At 36.7% G+C, this 22229-nt stretch overlaps 1 pseudogene across 1 annotated transcript; it reads right to left on the bottom strand.

Moving 5' to 3' along the window:
* Positions 1 to 1467: 1467 nt before the first annotated feature.
* On the bottom strand, positions 1468 to 20918 carry LOC111344953 (uncharacterized; annotated as a pseudogene). Its single transcript, XR_016000553.1, has 23 exons — positions 20796 to 20918; positions 20253 to 20495; positions 19245 to 19316; positions 18817 to 18888; positions 18628 to 18687; positions 18029 to 18103; positions 17327 to 17401; positions 16891 to 16962; positions 16278 to 16352; positions 15054 to 15125; positions 14174 to 14239; positions 13049 to 13120; positions 12509 to 12580; positions 12140 to 12211; positions 10878 to 10949; positions 9951 to 10022; positions 9360 to 9428; positions 8396 to 8467; positions 7168 to 7224; positions 5926 to 6137; positions 4611 to 4730; positions 2684 to 4198; positions 1468 to 2467 (listed from the first exon to the last, which is right to left on the bottom strand). The product of XR_016000553.1 is annotated as an uncharacterized LOC111344953 (transcript).
* Positions 20919 to 22229: the final 1311 nt, after the last annotated feature.

The raw sequence follows: 22229 nt of genomic DNA, 5'->3' as shown, positions 1-22229 counted from the left end.
ATGTTTCCATTTGAAAAAAAAAGACTTTATTGTTTGAATCTGCGAATTTTTCCGAAAAGGGCCGCTAAATTTGCGAAGTGAGCAAGCTTCGAAATACGATACCTTAAGTTATTCAACAGAATGATGGAACGGAGTAACGGTGGATCGGCGGAATGGTGGAATATCTTAAGAAGCAGAATGACGGACTATCCTAACACAAAAGTCTCAAAAATGGACTTGCAATGAAATAAAAAAATGTATTTCCAATTAACAGGCGAAATTAGAAGAAGCATAGTAATCATTGTTGAAGCCCGGAGGATAGGGGAACTATAACGCTTTCGAGCTAGTCAAATAAATTATTAGTATTGTCAAATTTTGTGCTCCAGGGTATAAGTAAGGGTAGTTAACTACATGTCAACTGCATGTTCGGCTTCCAAAATGGAAAGAGACCGTTTTACTGGGAAATCTGAAGTAACGAATTGAGATAATTTTCAAAAATTTTATTTGGATCCTTCATACGAGCGCCAACAAACTTGCAAAATGCCAGCTTAAGTATTTTTAACTTTAACCGTTAGTAATCTGTTTAAATTATCCCTAATTTTGTCCATCTGTTCCTTGTTATTAGGATTTATTGTTTTTTTTGGGAAGTTTCTAATCCCTTCCAAGCTGTTTGGTTTCGATGGTACGATAATATAAAACGAGGGTTTGGAGAGTTATCGGTACCTCAACAGTTAATTGTTCATGGAGAAACTGTGTTTTCTCCACAAACAAAAATTATCCAAGACCCCCGTAAAGCTTTTCTGTTATTGCACAGCGTCTTTGTAACATTTCCTCTTAAAAAAGAGAAATTTCAATCACTGTTTATTCACAATTCATCCGAAATTCAAAAGGCGATAAAAGAGGTTATAGCTTTCCATTTTATCTACCACCGAATAATGGTAAAGCATAAAATATATACATTTGTTTCAAAATTTTAAAAATATCACACCTTCATGTAGAACACTCGTAAGATAATAATTGAATCTATTCTTAAAAAATGTGGAAACTGTCAGTAATTCAGTTCTTTTTGCAAATTATTCCAGGTACCAATTGTTAGTATAAAAAATAAATGTTTAAAACTGTTTAGTTGCAGATGCAGTCTTAAGTTTGAAACAGTGTGTAGCCCGGCTCTTAAAGGTCGATAATCACGTGCGAACGTAAAAAATGCTGAGGGTTCTAGACCATTAGGTAACTGTCTGTTTATTCTTTCATTTAGCATTGGCCGTTTATAAGGGACTTTAGACGTTCTTCGTACGTAGCCTACATGTCCGCCCCAATGTTACCAAGGGCACATTTAAACGCACTACATTGCACTTTCTCTAAGACGTCTGAACCCTTTTTGAGGAGTGTACACCGGACTGGAGAACAATACTGTCTAGCATCTGTCGTCATTTACAAGCTCTAGTATTGGACTTAACCTACCAATTGCATAAGGAAATATCCTTCAAATTTGCTAAAAGTATTTTCTTTATTCATATCCTCAAAAGATGGGAGAAGATATAGTTACAACTGATTACTAATTACTAAAAGAATCTCTGTGACTTCAACTACATTTACTTTATACTTTTATGCATTGTTTTTACATGCTGGCTAGTTAAGCATTCATGCATTTCCATTTTACCGAATGTTAACAGGTACTTAATAACGCGCTGACAATGTAAAAAAAAAAAAGAAAGAACGCAAATACACAGGTAGGTTTGAAAAGCTCTCGGCCTAAATGCAAGAAACTGATTATCTGGACAATCTACAGAGCACCTGATTGAATATGGAAACTTTTTTTCAAGATTTAAATACATCTATGTCTTCTGTGCCTGAGAAGACCCAGCTTGTTTTGCTCGGGGATTTCAAAATAAATTTTTTATTTTGAAATCCCCGGGTGGTTGAAATCTGGGGTGGTTGCTGGGTGTGAATTGTAACTGAAAAGCCCCCATGGGGAGTGGTCAATTAACATATGTATGTATGTGTTCCCAAGGCTCCAGAAAGAACCATTGAATATTGGTCATACAAGAATTATTCGAAGCAGGAATTTCTGATTGACTTGAGAGATATTGAATGGGACCAAGCACTAAACAAGGATGACATTGACTCCGCGTTCGATGATTGGAACGACGATGATTTACGAACAGTTTCTGAGTGGTTCTCTAGAAATCTCCCTACTCTAAATATATCCATAGAAAATGGACTTCTTATGAACTGCCAGTAAGGGGAGGGGGGTCAACCAAATCCCCCACCGCTCACAGGTCCCTGATTGTGGAGGGCTCAAAAAAATTATTCGGGAAGGTTTCCTCAGTCACTTTCTTCGATGAAGTGGGACAGTTCATCAGATGTTCCCGTTCTTGTGACCGCTTCATTTTTAAGACGTACAACTTTTTGACGAAGGAACTGCAGCATCGCATTGGACCGAAGAAAACATACTTCTTGAATATCTTCATATGTGTAACTCCTCTTCCTGGTGAAACAAAAAGGAAAAAAAATAAGTTCAAAAAAACGGTAGAGATGGCAAGTATTTTATTATTATTAAGTTATTGCGAGGCTTCGACAGAAAACCTAGCCTGTTAATTGCGCAGGAGCCGTTTTAAGCCTAAGCAAAGGTCTTTCTACCTCGCGTGTATATCAAAGGCTAACGCGTTCTTTATGTAATTTTTTACTCGACTAAGACACTTACCGATGGCGAGCATCAGTACAGAGGCGTTGAGAGCTACAAAGATGAAATTCACAAACATAGAATCGCTCTTGCCCTCTCCTTGACTCTCATCCCAGTTTGTGTAAACTGCACCAAGACAAACGTCAAAGAAAATGATCCAAAGGACAAATGTTTGTAAGCGATCTTCAAACTTGTCCTTGATTGGTCGGAATAAGGTGTAGACCACTCCAAAGACGCTGACTGTAAGAATTGTAAGGCTGATTTGGGTGAGGCTTTTGGATCCAAACAGGAAAATCAACGAGATTAGAATCAGCTTGCGATACATCTCTGTGACTTCCCAAAACCAAAATTTCTTCTTATAGTTTTCAAAGAACACTCGAAGTCCGAAAGCAATTTCTTTGTCTTCCTGGGACTCGCGATATATGTAAATGAGAAACAAAACAAGAAGTGGAAATCCCACGGGATATAATGCCAAAATAGAGGCTATGAGCCAATACAAGCTGTGGCGAGGAGTGAAACACTGGATAGAGTAGTCAGCTCTCAGCAGGAAGTCACAGTCGCTCTTGTCGTCCGTGAAACACGTTTCTACACACGCACCAGGAAGAGGAAGAATCTGAATTATCGATTTGCTTGTCGTGGGGTAGGTCGTCAATAACAAGAGGAAAATGTTGCGATAGCAAGATTTCTTCAAAGCCTTAATTTCCGTTACTTTTTGGCTTTCGCTAAGGTCCCTCTTGTTCATGATGTAGCGCTTTTTCAGGAATAGATACAAGAAAAGCAAGCCAACGAGTAGGACATTCAAGGTAATGATCAATGTAAACTTCCCAAGTTGATCCAACCGCAGAGAAGAATCAATGCAGCTAAGTGGAGCAAACTGCAAAATGTTCCCCTCAAATACTTTTAGAAACTTCTCCATTGAAATCAAAGTGATTGGCCAACGAACTTTCGCCAAAGCCGAGAAAATACCAGCGATGACTTGGTAAAAACCAATCACAATCTTGAAGCATGACATGATGACATCTGCAACGGTTCGGTTATTCTCTGTACGTTTGGAGTCACCCCAAAGAACAAGTAGGAACACAGCAACAAAAAGAGCAATTACCAAACTAGATGAGGTCACTGTTACAGTTAAGTGAGGACATTTCAAACATGAATGGAAGCGGAAATAAAATCCGCTAGAACAGGTTGCACACAAAGTCCCTTCATATCCACGATGGCATTCTGAGTCAATTCCACCCTTGCAGGATTTTGCATGGGGACATTTTAGAGGCATCGGAAGTGAGGTATCGAACTTGGAATATGACATGTTGTAGTCTGGTCCAAAAGAATGAATATTGTTAACAAAAGCCTTGAACAGTTCCCTTTCAGACTGGTGTGACCATTTCCAGAAGTAGTTAGGTGCAAGTATCGCTGTGTCCTTCTCACAAACAAAGCCATATTGTGGACACATCGTGCAAGGGCCAAAACGATCCGAGCGATGAAAGTTATGAAGGCATCTGCATGCACGGTATTTAGCGGTCTCGTTAGAAAGTGTACCTGCAAGTACAATAATTTTTCAAAATCAACAGCCACTACTACGTTCAAAGAAAACAAATTAATAGTTATGGATGACTAGCACAGAGTGAACTCACTTCCTCTCCTTTTTTCTTTGTTTGATAAAGATATCAGACCTCACCAGCGAACTGAATTGACATTTTTTTCAAGCTATGCATATTAAAGTCGACGACAATCAAACACTCAAAAGAAGATAAACAATCATTTTTGCCTCATTCTCCTGTTCTCAGGACTAGAATTTTTTATCATCCGTTTTAGTGTATCATTATGAAGAAATAAACCTGAGCTGGCTCAATAAGATGCCTGAAACTTCTAACTGTGTAAGAAGTGTCCTCAAACGTGATCAAGTTGAAACTTGAAAGTACGGTACATATATAGCAAACATAATAGTTACCGTAAGGACATGCCACGCAATCGGTTGCTCTGGTCCCAGGACTATGCAGCGCAGAAACAAATGTACCATTACTGCATCTTTTACAGTCAACTTGTCCCATTTCATCCTGATAAAAACCACCTGTAAATGAATTACTGAACAATGATACAGCCTCACGAATGGGTTACTTGGGGCCTATAGACAGGAGAGTCGACGGTTTGCCTCCGTAGACAATTAGGAACTTTTCGAAATGCTTTTGTTTTGTTTTGTTTTGTTTTATTTTCAATTCATTTCTAATGGAAGTGTCTCCTGTAATAGATTAAATCACAATGCCAGTTAAAAGTCAACCAATCAATTTTCTATAATTCGCTCTTTAAACTCTGTTAGAAATGACTATTCCTCCTTTCATATCCCCTTCCCCTAAAAACCGTGTGATACTCCCCCCTCCAAAGAAAAAGGAGAAAAAAAATTTTCCAACTCCTTAGGTAATGAATATATAGTAACTGGTCCCTGATTGCGACTGAGTCAGACTGTGATTTTGAAAAGCGAGCAAGGTTTACAAATAATTGAAAAGAAGTTTACTGCTCCTTTCTTTTAGTTTCTTTTGCTTGTTTCGTGTCAATGAGAAAGCTAATAATAGTTGCTGCGTAATTCTGCCAAGTATAAAAGCTTCAAGACTTGAAATACAAAAGAACGCTTTTTCAAGGATTGGTGCTAAACTATGGAATGAGATATCTAATTCTCTGAGAGGGCTTCCAAAGAAATCCTTCAAATTCAGAATTAAAAACAAACTACTAAGAGTACTCGAAGATGAAGACTCTTCCACTGAGGCTCGCAAAATCATCTCTAAGCTAGATTAAAATGTCAGTAGTAGTAGTAGTAGTAGTAGTAGTAGTAGTAGTAGTAGAGGGAAGGGAAGAGAGAGAAACAAACAAACAAGCAAAATATTATCTATTAAATCACATTCTTTTCCTACTTTTCTTTTATTTTGTTAATATTAATAGTAATAAGCTAACGATGGACGGAAGGGAGCTACTGATGGACTGGCCCGCTTAGACTAGCATAGCTTAATGCGTGCGAGTCCGACTTTAAGTGTATGTTTTTATGTGATAATAATAATTGATGATGATGATTATAGTTTCCTTCACTTGGTAGCAGAGTCTGGCTCACTTGGGGGCCTAGTGATGTGATACCCGGTTCTCAGCCTGTTGACGAAACTTGTTTTTTCTCTGTTAACGTTTAAAAATGCGTAGAATTCTATGCTTCGACGGGGCTTACCATTACTGAGAGGTGCTTGCTTCTAAAAATCAGTTAGACTAATATTACTCATTGATACCTGCAGGACACTCGATACAGCCTGTTTCACTGGTTTTTTGACCAACCGAACAGAGACTGCATTCAGCACATGTGGAGCTTCGGTGCGGAAAAGTAGGTTGATGGCGTGGATCACAATCATGGCATTTAAAACCTGAGCGTTTCAAGCCAAACAGGAAGTAACTTTGTTCGCCAATTAAAGTGATATGCAGAGAAGTAGAAGGAGCACATTCTCTGAAGGTTAGAAAATTATAACATATTAAAGGCTCGGTTGAGCAAAAAATTAAAGTTTGATGAGACAAAGATGGTAGATAACTAAGCGTATTTTAGATTTGGCCACCATTGTCTCACTTTCAAGAATCGTGGGAACAAAAGAAAATGAGGTCCATGGTCAAATGCTATAGCCTTTCATTAAGCCAATCAAAATTGAAGAATTGAAATCTTTATTTTTTTCTTTATAATCACAATTTGACTTATAAATTAAGACTACCTGTAATATAGCGAAGCTAATCGAGGCAAGTAGTATGGGAAACGTGTCAATTGCATATTAATAGAATATTATTCTAATGACAAAAAATAAATAACAATTACAAAGGTACAGATGTCAATTACAAAACCTTAATGTGAATACAAAAATATAGGTATACTAGTTACAAAGCCACGAGTACATAATTAAAAACAGGAAAAGCTCAAAATACTCTTTATTGTAACGAAATCTAGTTTCTTGTCATTTCATTTATTTATGTATCAATATCAGGATAAGAATCCTGGTTTAGAAGGATTCGAAGTAAGGATTCGGTTATTTTTTTCTTGAAACTCTATTTTGGGAGCTGCCTCAAAACATCCGGAATACAGTTCCAGATTTTTGCACCCATAGAGGAAAAATAACTCTTATAGTGATTTAGTCGAGAGTAGTTTATATAGAAGTTACCAGCGGTAGAAGATCGTGTGTTATAATGATGAGCATCATTAATGGGTCTAAAGAGAGCAGAAAATGTTAGATGACACGTCTTTGTTATAGACATCATGCAAATATGCTATGGTTAGGCCAGGCAGAGTTTCATACTAATGCTAGCTTTGGATATCTACAGATACTCCATTTAGTTAAGAAAGTGGCTTAAAGAAGTCGGATATTTATTAGTGTAGATGTCTATGATAGAAATGTAACGGTTGTGCATCTTCCCACAAATAGCATTTAGACAAGGGATTATAAACAGTTTATATTCTCTTGGTGTGGAACAAATTTCAATTAAGGCTTACTTACATTGTCGCCATATATTTTCCTCGCGGAAGCTTAAGAAGATTTTTACACGTCAATGATCTGTAAATGATTAGATTAAGAATAAATTGAATCTAAGTTATAACGATTTAAAAATCAACGCATCATTATGAAAATTTTACAAACTATAATTAGCCAAGCGGCCTAGGTAGCTGAAGTCTAAATGGGTGCGTATCAGGCAACTTAAGGTACTGCGCACTGCTGACCTTTCCGAGGGTTTCAGTGGGGTAATGGCTATTATTAAAAACTGGATCATTGGATAATGCAATTCAAGACTTTTTATTGGCTTAGCCATTATGGTATATGAGCCAATATACCATAATCTAATATCTGTACATTGTAACATCCGGTTTCTTCTTACAAGATAAAGTCGAGAAGATTTGTCTTATATCTTGGGAGCGTTTTTTAATAAAACAACTATTCTACTCGCGATTGTTGGATAGGAGATGATTATAGCCAACACGGCGCTGCGTGCTTCGTTGGCTATTTATCATCTGATATCCAATGCGCACTCATGGAATGATTGTTAATTACGGTTAAGATTCTGACCATTCAAAGGTTAACGATTAATTTTTTTCTGTTCCAGTTAAAAGAACAATTTTTATCGTTAACTTTACATGCGACAAGCGGTTAAAACTGTTCACTCTTAACGCCAAACGACTAAATTTTTTTCCTTTATACGGCTAACGGTTAACCCCAGTAAGACCCTCTTTCTCGTGGAATGGATGACATTCTACACATCACGCATTTTTTTATTGACTTACTCGAATTGACCCCAATGGAGCGTTCTTAATATTTTACAACAAGATGACAGTCCATCTCCGGTTGACAAAACCCCTCACTTACATTTTCCTACCATTGTGACGGCCACCTCTCCCAATGCCCCCCTCCCCCCCTCCCCTCGACCGACAAGTCAGTCGTCGCAGACAAACGCCGTCGTAGGATCTTAAGCTCGCCATCATTTTGGGCAGAGTCAGGTTCCATGAAAAGTAAGCATCTTGCTCAAAAACATAATACACCTGGGGAGTGTAACCAAATAGGAAAACAAATCACCAGTGGTCTACACGATAACAGTAACAGTGATAAAGACAACGGCGACGATAATGATGATGACCACGTAATAGCGACACTTGAAAGTAAAAGTGGAGACTAAACAATACTATTGTGACTATCTAAGCCCCTTGGTGTGTATTAATAATACGTCTTTACTTACACCTTGGTATTGTTTGTCATTTTGTCGAAAATGTCATCTGGTAACATCGGTATAGGATTATCAAAAATGGTTCTGAAAATGAAATGATAGTGTAATGCGTACCGTTTGTTTCTCTTTCCTACGAGTAACATTTTTTAAGTATCATCTCGCTGACAACAGAAATAAAACACCTTCGAGAGGGTGACGAATGGTTTGAACGCATTGCGTGATTAATTAAGGCAAAAATTAATATGCGTGAATTTTACAAAGAGGCGAGCGTGATTCGTGAATTCATGAACCAGCGTGGGGCATGATTTGCCCCTAAAATATACATGACCTACAAATTAGTCCTTTCATTACGTGGAAACCTCAAGATTTCCCCAAAATCTCAAACACAAGAAGAAAGATTTGAAATATTCCCACTTAAATACTTAAGGCGTGAATTTTTACCCCTTCCCCCGATTTCCCACCCTTTGCTACTCTCCTTCGACAAAAACCACAAAAATTATAGAAAGAAATTTCAATAAATATCGTCCAGCTTGATTCACATGAGTATATTAATAGAGATATTTAGCACTGCTTTTAAGTGAAAATCGGCTACGTTCCATAGCGCGAACCTCGCTGCTTTAGGTTTGCGTGAGCTCACGTCATATCAGTATTTTAAAAGCGATTTTCATATGAAACTTCATCCGCCCTTGTGTGACCTACAGGAAATATTTTTGATGCACTTTTTACCGGGAATGAACTTCTAGTATGTGAGAAGAAAAGGAAAGGAAATCTTACGTACATGGCAAACGTGAAACATCTTGCTTTCAAGTAGAAACGGCCAAGCGCAACTAGCAAACAAGAAAAAAATGGCGGGAAAATAAACGTGGCCACGTGGTCATTCTTGCCGTTCACGTTTCACGTAAATGCGGTGCTAAATCTCTCCAATGTATCGCATTTTAACGTTTATGGAAAAAGTATTGTTCGTTAAGTTACTTACAGCTGCTTCAGAACAAGTCTGTCAAAGCTTTTGCTTTCAATGGTTTTAATTGCATTACTGTGAAGAAACCTGCAGGACAAAAAAATTTCGATGAAACAAAATCTCCTACTGCGGAACAATTTTGAAAATATCGTATGAATGAATGTTGCAAATTGCAACCAAATAAACATGATAGAACTTGCATGAATCAGTAGCATCAAATAAGGCAGTTTTCAAAATTTTAAACGGTCGTTTACCCTCAAAAACCAAACGCGCCAAGTACTTGGAAATTTGCTACATTCCGTGGCATAAGGTGTTAAAAAGACTATGCGGAAGGTGTTTAAGAACTTGTAATAACAAATACGATTACATAATAAATTTTGTTGTTGTCGCATAACGTATGCGACCTGGTGACACTTTATGTCGAATAATCTTGTCCGCAATTAGTAACCATTGTAGAGTTGTGTAGTTCAGCAGCAGAGGGTTTTTCAAGAACCGTTCTGAAGGATCTCGAGATTAGTTCATGTTTAGAGAAGTTCCGAAGGACTTCGATATTATTTTAGTTTATATTTGGCGTTTCGTCCGACCAAAAAGGGAAAAAATTATACTTACAGTGAATCAAGGAGAGGAGTTTCATCAAAAACATCTTTGGCAATAAATGCTAAATTGTTTCTTATAAGCATTCTGAAAAATTTAGATCAGAAAAACACCCATAAGAAATTATAGCATATTCAAAGTGAAGTGCGCGCTCTGATTGGCCAATTCAGTGTTCACCATTTGCCTATGGGTGTACGCCGTTGACGTGAGCAAATGCTGGTCACGTAAGATTTCAGTTTTAAGTAAAAGACAACTCTCCTTACACTATTTTTCAACTTTATGTTATAAAACATTTGAAGTGTCATTCACAAAAAATTTAGAAATGCACGTAGCTGAATTAAAGAAAGAAACTAGTGAATTAATTTATTTGAAATAATTCAAAAATTGCCGAAGTCGGTTACGTTAAAATAGCACCTCTAAATTTAACATGTCAATGAATAAGATGTGGTACCCGCCAAACTCACTTTGTAAATAAGGAAAAGCAATGCAAAATGTTGTACTAATGGACTTATTTTTCGTTTTTACGTAGCCTCGTCTGAATACTAGGGGTGTTTAATGAATTCCATACACTTCCTCAGTGTTCAGAGAAGAACATCCATGCGTGGTTCGAGTCCTAACTGTTTCTATGAGTTATCCATCGAAGCAGCGAGTGAATATAGAAAGTCAAACCGTGTTTAAATACTCTCATGAACAGGGCAGTGACAAAGCTTGTTTCTGATATTTTCCTTTGAAATTTTGTGCGGGAATTGGCGCGCGCTGATTATCCCCCTGCGCATGCCCTTCGTTTTACCGCTGTGTAATTCTCATCTAATCATATCTATTTTTTTCTATTTTTGAAACGCTAAATGAAATCTTAACATAACGTAAATCCCACTGAGTTCGGCTGAGTAAATATTCCGATCGCTACACTATTAAGAACTAACACCTCTTTAGTTTACTTACAGTGTGTTCAAACTGGAAAGTCCAGCAAAGGTGCGGTTGTTAATGTGAGTAATCTTGTTGAAGTTAATCATCCTTGAGAAAAAAAGTAGAAGGAAATTAGTGTAGGAAAGTGAAGTTAAAAAAATTTAAAAGGAAAAAAAAACTTTTATAAAGCGGAATAGGTCATATTCGATGAACGGCATAAAGAATTACAGTCAAACTAAGTGAAGCGTACCCCTCAAGATTACATTAATGATTTGATTATTTGAATATTGAACCCGCTAATCGTTTCAGGAGCGCAATAACGAATTGAATATTTGAACATGGAACCCGCTAACCGTTTCAAGAATGCAATAATGGATTGATTATTTGAATATTGAACCCGATAACCGTATTCGTTTTGAAAAGGCGCGGATCATTGTTCAAATCAGAGGTCCATTTGTGATTGGATTATGCGAACACGTGATGATAGATCGGAACTATTTCAGCATGGCGTCAGACATGGGGGGAAAGGTGAGTGCGAGTGTTGTGTAGAACTTCTTGTAAATGTTGTAAATGGAATGTTATCGGGAGGTTTTTTCGCCTATTTACATCTTGACGAACTTGTAGAAATTCTTGTGAGTATTCATGGTCGAAAAAAATAGTTTACGGGCGAAGCCATCGCAAGACTTTTTTTATTTCGTTAATATTTGCGATCGATTGTTTTCGCAGTGTTTTTACAGTGCAGTTCGTTCATTTTCAGGATTCCTCGTCAAATAGAACAATCTTATTGGACTTCAGAAATGGACTTCTAATTTGAACAATGATCCGCGCCTTTTCAAAACAGATACGGCTATCGGGTTCAATATTCAAATAATCAATCCATTATTGCATTCGTGAAACGGTTAGCGGGTTCAATAATCAAATAATAAATTAATTATTGCATTCTTGAAACGACTGGCGGGTTCAATATTCAATTGATCAATTCATTAATGTAATCTTGAGGGGTACGCTTAACTTAGCTTGACTGTAAGCCTCGTCATGTTATACGCCATATATATGATTTGAAGAACCTTTTTTTATTTTTACATCGTCTGGTTATATGCGGTAAAACTTCGAGAAAAAGGAATTGATGCGGAAAATGACCAAGAACATGTACAAAAGGCAGGGAATTATGAAACTCGATTATTTTGGGTGACATGAATGGATAAACGGTCAAATAATAAAATAAGGCAGAATTTTCACTCGATAAATTGTTGAATGTGAGTTGGTTGGGAGAAGTGAATTGAACTTTTTTTACTTACAGAATGTTTAATTTGTTGAGCTTATCAAATACGTTATCTGGTAATGACTCCAAGTGATTGAATGACAGATCACTGTGAAAAGTTAGAAATTGATAAAGTTATCGACAAAAAAATACACACCCAACCACTCTTACTTAAAAAAAAAACATGAAAAGTTTAAAAGTGATTCTATGCAAAGAATATATGTGGACTCAGAGTTTAGAACCCTCTAATCTGTAACCTATACAATGCATTAATTCCTTCATCAACCCGATGAAAATAATAGACCCCCAGTAAAAATAGAAAGCGGTATCTTATCCCTGTCTATTTTCAGTCAGTATTTCGTCATTTTACGAGCATTATCAACAAAATTTATTTTTAGTTACTTACAGGTTTCCTACTACAACAGTACTCTGAAATATATTTGGTGGAAGGTACTCAATCTCATTGTTTGACAGAAGTCTGCGAAGAAAAAGAAACATTCACAAACTTTCGTTCCTTGCGCTCAATCTCTAAATACTTCCGGCTTGTACCTGTCATACTTTAAACTTTTCAAAAAACAGAGTTTATCTTATAATACATTCTTATTTTCCCAATGATTCTGGGGGTAAAGCACTCTTCACCCTGGTCAAACCTTTGCCTGATAAATATATGGAAAACCGGAAATCATCATGATCAAACTTTATTTCACGCACATCATTTTGCCATCTCCACCCGCAAATAGCGAAAACTAGACGAGGCGGGCGGAGAGGTAAGGTTACAGTAATCATAACAGATAATATAACAATTGTAAACTAACTAACTAACTACCTAACTATACTAACTAACTAATAATTGTAAAGTAACTAAGTAAGCTATCTGGATGAATAAACCGTTTTCCCTCAAATTTCCAAAGTGAATCATTCAATGCTGAGAAATTCGTATACTTACAGTTCATAAACTATTCTATTTCCAGATGTAGCGATTCTCGATACATCTATGATCCGGTTCCTTTCAAAACTTCTGAAGAAAGGAAGGGTTGGAAAATAAGAGTATTCGAATCGTGAGCACTTACATAAAATTCATTTTATAGTCATATCAATCACTTAGTTAGTAGCCACATTCTCCTGCCATTCGTGATGACGGTAAGTTTTCTAACTTTTACTTTATTATTTCGAGACTTGGCCTGTCAAATCTGAACTAGTCTAATCCGTGGAAAGGTGTCGCAGATAAGAATAATTATGACAGGCACCCAAAATTTGAGGCTGACGAACTTAGTCCAGTTTGTGCGACGATTTGATGTAAAGTACGTTCATACATCTATACAACATGGCAGTCAAACCTGGGGCATACGTGACCTGTTGCTCACAATGGGTTAATAACATTTACGAATTACGGTTAATTTCTTTTTTTTCCGTTACACCTGCGATAATTTTTTGGACGGCTAACATTTTTGCGAAAAAAGGCTAATATTTGGCAATTTTTACCCCCAACTGCTAAATATTTTGGCCGTTTTACGGATATCGAATAGCTCCAGTGAAACCCTCCAACGTAACTACCTCCATTCAATGTGTCAAAAGTGGTTGACACATGTCTGAAATGTCAAACACACTCTAAATCATTGAAAGGATCTCCCTCTCCCATTCAGTGTTACCTGTATGCAGCTAGAGGTTCATGGAATCACGATACATTTTTTTTTTTTGGTGGGGGAGGGCGAATAGGTTAACTTAACAAGGGTACAAGTGATAAAATTAAAGTAATCATGAAACGTTTGTGGGTTGTGAGAGTCAGGGTATCAACAATTTTGTCACCGATTGCAGATGGTGAATCAACATACGATGATGAAGGGACCAAAACAAGATACCTACTGCGTGAATTGGTTGGCTATGGGACAATAATCTTTTTTTTAGGACAACCTTTGTTTGCAAGTTGAATCGGAATAAACCAAATTCTATGATAAACTTAGTGCTTTCCTTTAAATGCACTGACTATTTTGTCGAGTCGGATCTTGGTAAAAATCTAGATCCCTTGTCTTACCACTCAGGTACACAATGATAACAAATCAGAGAAACTTACAATGTGTTGAAAAATGTGAGTCCCTTCAAATCTGGCACGGTGGTCAGTAGGTTATTCGTCAAAGTGCTAAAGGATTCAGGAAAATGGGAAAAAGACTTATTAATCAGTTATAATGATTTGATTAAAAGGCTAAGGTTCTCTTTCCAAGATCATCTATTTGGTACTGCCTGCTTTACGGGAAGAAATCCCCTGATTGGCCAGTCTCCTGGGAAGCAATCGTTTGGTCACGTCATGCAACTCTCAAATAGCGTTGTGTGACGAGAACAAACACTGAACCGTTGCAAAAACACTTTCTGGTTGGCTTATTGAAATATTGAAATATTTTCTTATCAAATAACACGCCCCATCCCTTTTCTGACTCTCATTAAAAAGTAATGCAATAAATTAGTGTATTACATTCACGTCTGACGAGGGACTGATTACAAAATCCAAATACGAAATCTAATTACGAAATCAGCTCAATTATCATTGGAAATGGGTCTTCAATGAGGCATTGTCAGTTTGATGTAATTTCCCTAGTTTTGGAACTCTCTGTTTTGAAAATAATAGTATTAGGAATGTAGCTCTTCTCATCTTTTCAAATAAGCTCTTATTCAATTTGCAATTTGGACACCAGTGGCCGAGTTCGGATTTTGAACACTAGTAGCCGATTTTTTACTTTGGATACTTGTGTCCGATTGACCGATTTACAATTTTGGAGAGCCAGTGTTCTACGGAGACAAGAGATTATAAACTGTTTATTTTCTCTTGATGGAGTGCATTTCGCATTTCGCAAGTTTAGCAGTATTCTCGATCGATTAACGACATGAGATTATAAACTGCAGTCCGTATTCTCTTGGTAACGCTAGTTGCTATTCTTTCAGTTGTGTGTGTTACTTACAATTTTTCGAGGCAAGTGAGTTGCTTAAAAGTTTCGTCCCCTATGGTCTTTATTCTGTTATGATTAAGCCACCTATCACCGATTAAAAGACATATTTTCAAGTTATTTATCCCAATAAATAAAACCAAGCTCGATATGCTTGAACTCGAGCATAGGAAACTGTGGCTGGAACATGGAATCAAGGCATCCAGGTAAACTTCTTAGGAGAAACAACTTTCTTCAAAGACAACTTGAAGATGAATCCTCCCTACACCGGGAGGTGACAAAACGCGGAGCCCAACTTCATAGAGTACCCTATGGAGTACCTAAATGGAGTACCCCTAAGAATCATGTATTGGTAAAATGAAATACTTTTCAAACATGGTGAATCGTTTAGACGTAAATATCAGTATATTTTGAGCTTGCCAGCTCTTCATTTACGTACTCCATAGGGTACTCCATGGAGTAGGGCTCCACGTTTTGTCATCTCCCTCCATACCACCTTCAAGGGAAGCTCAATAGTCTAGTATAAAGCTACCTTAGGCTGTCTGAAATCAAAATCAAATCCCCACTCATAACCTCATAATCACCAAACATGAAAAATGTGAATAATATAATGGAATAAGACATTCTTGAATATGATGCTACCGTAGCTATTGTTATCTACAATCAAGAACTCTGTAACCGTCGGTGTAAATTGTTCCTTAGAGACAATAAACTCGGTGAAGGTATTAGCAATATCTTTGATTGACTTGTCCATGTTCCTTGAATTTATTCGCAATCCCTCATGGACAATCCTTCACTCAAAATGAACGTCTGCCTCGACAATCCTTAACTTAAGATAATCAACCTCCCGTATTAAGCCAACTTCAAAGCGCACGAGATCCAATACAGGATACAAAATGTTTTCACGCCTGTAATTCGACCTTGTTTCGAAACAGTAAACCATCAGTTCTAACACAATACTTATACGAGAGATAACTGGTGCCTAGATTCAAGTCCAAATCAATGTGCTGGCACAAAAAAACATGAAATTTTCCTGGCTCTGCATGATAATGACTGAGGCCTCTTATGCTTCTCACCTGTTATCAGGTTTAAAGCAGAAGTAAAGAAGTTCTATCAGTAATATCAATCTGACTAAAGGAAATTGAATATTTTCACAGCCAATGGAAGCTGTCAGCCGGGTTATTTCTTCACTGTTTCATCACTCCGCAGGGACTGATGTTCCATAGCTGCCATACTTACAATTTACTAAGTTGATTGGTAAGTCCTTCCAATGTACCCTTGCATATGTGAGTCAGCTTATTAAAGCCCAGATCACTGAAAACGGAGAAGTTAACAATAGTGCGATGTTTACTGACTTTGCCATGGACCTTGAGCTCTTTTTCTTTTTCGGCTTACGCAGTCAAGATTTACTGTTGATCGTAAGTTGCTGTTCATTCATGAGATCATTCTGTTTGTTTCAGTTTCAATGTTCCTTAAAAAGCGATGTGTAATTTTCCAAGGAAAGTTAGCCCTCATGGCCACTCATGCCTTCAGGTGGTGGTGGAGGATCTCAGTGGGGCTAACCGCAAGCCATTAAACGGTAAAGAAAAATTGGTTAAAAGCAACAGTTTTATGGTCATTTTTTTCAACGTCTGACGATTAAAATCTATGAATTTTCACGCCTAACCACTAACGGAAAGAAATAAACTGTTGGCCGCGAAAGCCACTTTTTAAAATTACAGTGCTAAGGATTATATGACTTTAAGGCATTCCTCCTCTTTAACACATTAGTAGACATCGGAATTTGATCGAATCTCACCAGGCGAATCAAATCTTATCGCTAAAGCCTCGAATGCCATCAAACTCTACTTACAGTTCTTGTAATTGTTGCATTGATCGAAATGTTCCAATGGCGATATTTTCCAAGTCGCAATTGTTCATTGAACTACATACAAAGTTATGCAAAAATAAATAAATAAATAAATAAATAAAAGAAAAAACTCAAAACTAAGCAAGCTGGTGCTGTAGAAAGAAATTATGGAAGAATGACACTCATGTTATCCAAAGACTCCTTGGGACTTAATGAAGAAACCGACCTTGGAGAGTTTCGGAAGAATTAATATTTTTTAATCGCCAATGAATGCCTGTTTCTGAAATACAAGTGTCTTAACTGAGGATACTGTTAGGCATTTTCCGTGAAAATACATGAACAAAACGTCGAAAACAACGTCAGAAGTAACCACACCCTGAGACAAATAATAGTTTGTTCTATGGCTGCAGTAATTTATATATTTAGCCACCGAACTTACAGACTTTTCATATCCATAAAACCAGCGAAGATATCTGATAGCAGAGATGGTCCAAGTGGATTTAAATCAAGGTATCTGTAAGAGTGAAACGTTTGTAATCAGTACAAACTTTCTTCTACATTCAGGTAGGTCGCTGTGATAAAAAAGAAGGTGGCAAATATTCACGCTCAATAAAATGTGATGAGCGATGTAATAAGGTATAGAAGTAATGATGAGAGGATAAATAAGAACACAAGAGAAAGAAGAAAAGGTTCGTCATCTCTTCTCATAACATCATTTCTAAGATATAGAGGATATTACATGGCCGCGCGGGGATACGAATTTTATCGAGTGCTGAAAGTATCTCTCACTCGTTCGCTGCGCCCACTCGTGAGAGATACTTTCAGCACGAGAAGATAAAATTCGTATCCCTAAGCGGCCATGTAATGTTCTGTTTATTATATAGATACTGATGAAATTTCAAATCAACCGACCGCGCGCCTGAGCGAGAAGCTCTATTGTAATTGGTTAATTATGTTGGTAACTATGGCCACACCAATATCCTCACACGTGAAAGATAAAAATAGTATCTTCACTGCGCGCGGTGAAGATATGACTTAATTAGTAAAAGGAGAAATCCTGGTATTTCATCAGTATCTATATAATAAAGCTATTTCTTAATTGCATTTTTAATATGTTTTTTCTTACGAAAAAGACACTTACAGTCTCCGAAGCCGTGTTAATCCTTTAAGAATAACCTTTGCATCGGTATTTGATATAAGGTTGCGTTCGAGGTTCCTAGGCAAATAAAGTACTTTAAAATTAATTAGCTTATTCATTTGTTTAACCGCGCTACCCTAACTTACGCAGCCTCAATATGAAGATTATATTGATTTGTCTACTTTAATAGCACAACTATAGACCCCAGCTTGTTCTGTTCTCTTGCCATATCTTAAATGTATTAGTGTAGTCGTAATTTGTCTAGAATTTTGAATCTCTTCCTCTGTATATCTTTTGTTATTTTATAATATACGTGTTAAACACTTCCCGCCTCGGGCAGTGCATATTTCCTTGTAATATTTTTTAATATTGTAATAATTATAATAATTCCAAAGGCGTCCATGTGTCTTATCCATGAACAAAGAACATCCTATGAGCTAAATAAAAGAGAAGCATATCAAAATGAACAAGACAAAATAAAAGAAAATATAAATACTTTTAAGCTGGAACGCATTGTAACTACGAACTACGCGATAAACTTTGATCTATTTTAATTCTCTCGACAAAGAACCTTTTTAAAAAAAAATTCAACCAAAACTCACAGCCTAGAAACGCTTGGCGGAAGGTAAAATTTCCCTGAAATTGAATTCGTTTGCAGATTTCTGGAAAGAAAATAATAGCAAATGTTAGAAAATGAAGACTGGGTAATTGAAAATTCCCTAACCTGACATATTTTATTTTCTGCAATATGATGCAAACTTACTGCGGCCAATTATTTGAAATTTTCTTACATTATTTCAAGCTTCTTCATATTCTTGAAAGCGTTCCGTGGAATGTGTCGCAAAGAGTTATTTTGCAAGTCTCTAGGATGAAAAGTGAAGGTGTATAAGTAATGATCAGGTGCAAAAGTTCATATAATCCAAACATTTCCCGTTAAGTTACGGCGCTTTCACAAGTTGAATATCGTTTGGAGAATGACATTTTCCTTGTGAGAATCCCGAATTCTGATTCGCTAAAGTTTTGGACATATATCAGTTAAAATGCAGTAATTGAGAGGTTTGGTCAGTAAGATAGCTGACTTGTTTCGTGGGAGTTTACATTTGACTCAAGGAAATAATTTGTCGACTGGCGAAGTTCATTTTCTAACTGTTTCAAGAATCTTACTTAATATTCCGGAACTTCAGAATGATATCTCATTTAAATTACCGTTATTACTTACAATTTCTCCAGAACAGTCAGGTTCCTAAAAGTGTCTTCCGAAATTGTATTCAGGGAACAACTCGAAAGATCTCTAAGGAACAAATTAAAAATGTCAATAAGAATGCTAATCATGATTATCATTTGACCTGTAGGGCCCCCCTGGTGAAAGCTGACGCGCGAAGGGCCGGGCAGGTTGACGTAAGCCGGTCCGGAATAGTAGTTCGGCTCTTAGCTTGCAAGGCTTTGTTGCAAGACACTTAAAAGGAAAAAGAGAAGAGAGTAAAAATACTGGGTTTTTTCGATAAATTGTGAGTGTAGTTCTGAATAAAAAAGAAAAAGGAGAAGTTTTTATGGTAGAATCTTTTCTGTGATTTTCCCAAGAGCGTCCCTCTAAATCTAGGTTGAACAGACTTTTCGAAATTTTCAACCTTTAATGTATGGTGATATGATAAAAATGCTTATTGACTGAGTTTGTTCAGGCCGAATGGGAAAAAATCTAGCTCTCAATTATAGCGTACATATCAAATTTAATATAGTTCACCGCAATTCGGGCGACATTGACGAGCTTTTAGGTTAATGAAGGGAATGTTAATGAAACCTACCAAAACTTCACGAGACTTCAATGAAAAAAAACATTTAAACGAAGCTTGGGTTGCGAACGGATTAACGCGGCGAATACCAAAATGAAATGCGCTTTAGTTTGAGTAGAGACTACTTGTGAAATGGTCCAGTTAAGTCATAATTGGTGTTATTTTCCCTTATGATTAATTGTGTATATGGTTTTTTTAGTCTTTCAAAACTGAGAAACCATCTTTCTTTGTTGTGTGGTACTGAATGAAGCTCTGAATAAGCTGAGTTTGAAATATTCCAACTTATCTTAATATCTATATATAATTGACATACACTTCAGTCAATGGGATATTATCTAACCATTATTAATATATCACCGGGTGATACATAAGACACTAAAGGAGGTTACGATACGCCTAGAAAGGTGAAGGATGACTAACGTTTTCATATCACTTACAGTTTCACTGAATTGTTTGGGAATTTGGCTGGAATGTGTCCATGAAAATGACATTTCACTATCACCCTAGTCCTACCAAAGTTGGTGCATGTACAGACTTCTTGGCTGCAAACGTCACTCTCGCATGGTGTTACAAACCACAAGACCAAGATGACTTGTATCAGGCCAATAAACATCATTAATGAGTCCAAAGAAGGCTGCTGGGAACAGAATTTCTTGATTTAATTCTTGAATTCTTGATTTCTAAATTAAGAAATAAAAGCTTATTCGCTCTGACTGTTAGTCAAAAGACGTCACGAGCTTTGTCTATGAAGTAGACTTTTCGCGAAAGTTTGTCGACATTCGTCGTCGACATTGGTCGACATTGACAGTTTCAATGTTTCAAGTTAGGAAATAAAAAAAAGCTGTTGCTTAGTAATGTTTCTCTGCCAGTAACTGAAGATGAAACCGTCATAAAAACTGCTAAATCAGACCCCTCGTTAAGTTAGGTTATCAAAAAGAGACAGCCACACCGTTGCAAAGGCTCGGGAGCCAACAACTTACCTCTTCTGAGAGCTTGAGTTTGTTTGTAAAACACTTTGAGATACCCACAATCAGGCCGCGCTGAATATCTTTAATTAAAACTTTAGATGGAATGAAAGCTATAAACCTTGCTTGCACTTTAAATCAACCGTGTTTCTTGAAAAAGGATCGAAAGCAGATTGAAAATGACTCTCTTGGTGTCTTGCGCATTTTTAAATCGATTATTTAATTACAGCATAGCTTCGAACCATCCCTATTTGTTTTCGATAAGAGATATTCAGTGCATATAGATGGAACGGGAAGCTATAAAACTTGCTTTCACTTTAAATGAACCATCTGTTATTAAAAAAGGATCAAAAGAAGATTGAAAATCACTTTCTAGTTGTCTCATGCATTTTTAAATCGATTATTTAGATACAGCATAGCCTCAAACTATATTCCTGAAATATTTGCAATTGGATGATTTTAGAGATAACATTGGGTGACATATTATGGACGGTTTACGGTAAAATTTGCAGCCCTGCACGCAATGGTTAAAGTTTAAACCCAATGAGAAAATAATTCATACATATTAGAGACAAAAAGAATTTTTACATATAATATTTACAAAACTGATCTGTTAAATTATAACTTCCTGTACATGCCTCGATAAGTAGTCATTAGTGTTCCATCCGGTTTGGTTATCGTCGTAATATTTTTACTGATTACCGTTTAATTTCGAGCCATTTTCAAATGACACTTGAGAAACACATCTTGGTTGCGAAACAGGGCTTTAACCAAAGAAAACAAATGGAAGCGATCTCTTTGGGGAAAAAATTTAACTTTTCAAGCGTTCTTAAACAAACATCCGAAAGAAGTTGCACACGGCATTGAAGGTTTACCCCTCCTAGTAAGTGACTAGTGTCGTCAGACATTGGAGTAACTTAAATTTTCATTATTCTAATTAGTTATTTTAGTGTAAATTATACTAAAACAGTGAGATAGTATACCAAAAAAAGATGGTTTAAACTCATTCATTCCTGCAGCTTATTGCTGCATTCGAAGTTTGAGCAGCCAGTCAGAGTGCGCCTTCAACGCCATCCACTGTTTTAGTATTGACTAATTAACAATTATTCCTCGAGCCCGCGTTGGATATGAGATGATAGATAGCCAACGAGGCCCGTAGCGCCGAGTTGGCGATAATCATCTCCTATCCAGCAAGCGCGAGCGGAATAATTGTTTTATTAAAAACGTTGAATTAAATTACTAAATTTTATTAAATTTTTAGCTCCCTTTTAATTTTAAGCTGACAGTACGCTTACCATATTTGTAGATTGTGGTATATTGGCTGATATACCATAATGGCGAAGCCAATAAAAAGTCTTCAATTGCATTATCCAATGATCTAGTTTTTAATAATCCCAGATATTCTCTCACATTGCAAAAAAAAAAAAAATATATACGTTAGCGGAAAAG

The sequence above is a fragment of the Stylophora pistillata genome, chromosome 4 (assembly GCF_964205215.1).
Source record: "Stylophora pistillata chromosome 4, jaStyPist1.2, whole genome shotgun sequence".
NCBI lineage: Eukaryota > Metazoa > Cnidaria > Anthozoa > Scleractinia > Pocilloporidae > Stylophora > Stylophora pistillata.
The sequence above is the reverse complement of the archived record's forward strand: the minus strand, read 5'-3'. Positions and strand labels throughout refer to the sequence as shown.